Raw genomic sequence first — 1,171 nt, forward strand, 5'->3', positions numbered from 1 at the left:
TATTTCTATGCCTTCAAGTTCACTAAACTTTTTTTTTTTTTTGCAGTATTTAATTTGCTGTTAATCCCATCTATGTACTTTTCATCTCAGACATTGCTTTTTCCATCTTTAGATGTTTGATTTAGGTCTTCTTTATACCATCATGTCTCTCCTTGCATGTTCATCCTTTGCTCTACCTTCTTAAGCATATGGAATAGAGTTACAGCAACTATTTTAATATCCGTATTTGCTCATTTATCGTCTGTATCATGTCTGTATCTGTTCCTACTGATTGGTTTTTCTCCTTATTATAGGTTGTATGTTTCTGCTTCTTTGTATGCCTAATAATTTTTTTAATAGATACCATATATTGTGAATTTTGTCTTTTTGGGTGCTGGGCATTTTTGTATTTCTTTAAATATTCTTGATTTTTGTTCTGGGACACAGTTGAGTTGGAAACAGTTTGATCCTTTGAAGACTTGCTTATAATTTTTTAAGCTGTGGCAGAGCAGCCTGTAATCCAGGGCTAATTTGATCCACTACTGAGACAACATTTGCCTAAGTATTCTACTATTTGTCCCTTGTATTTTGAGTTATTTCCACACTGACTGGTGGAAACATGAAATATTCCTGACCCTATCTGTACTGCAGGGCTCGTTAAGCCTGCTCATTCTTGGTAGTTCTTTCCCCACTCTTGAGCAGTGTCCTCACATGCATGTGCTGACCAGTACTCAGCTGAGGAGACATGGACAGGTGTTTGCTGATCCCTGAAGCTTTCCTTGCATGAAGCTCTCTCTCCTCCTGTATTCTGTCCTGCAAAATTCTAGCCATCCTGAAGACTCTCTCAAGGCATGGTTTCAAGTGATCTGGAGAAAACATCAGGCTCATCTCATTTCTTTCCCTTTTTTCATTCCTCTCCTGTGATGCCTGTTTTCCAATATTTGAGACATTATTTTCATAAAATATATTTTTTCGAGATGGGAAGATAAATCCAGTCCCATGGTGACTAGAAGCGTAAATTGAGAGTATGCTGCTTTTTTATATTCTGCATGACAAAATGGGAGGAAAAAATAAAGCACTTTGGCTGCATACCAAAGGACAACTGTTGTCTCAAGGAAAAGCACTTGCATTGTTATTTTAGATGCATGGTGAACTATCTACTTTTTTCATGAAATTCCATTTTAATTGAAAG

This window comes from Propithecus coquereli, unplaced genomic scaffold (assembly GCF_000956105.1).
Source record: "Propithecus coquereli isolate 6110/MARCELLA unplaced genomic scaffold, Pcoq_1.0 Scaffold43, whole genome shotgun sequence".
In the NCBI taxonomy this organism is placed as follows: Eukaryota; Metazoa; Chordata; class Mammalia; order Primates; family Indriidae; genus Propithecus; species Propithecus coquereli.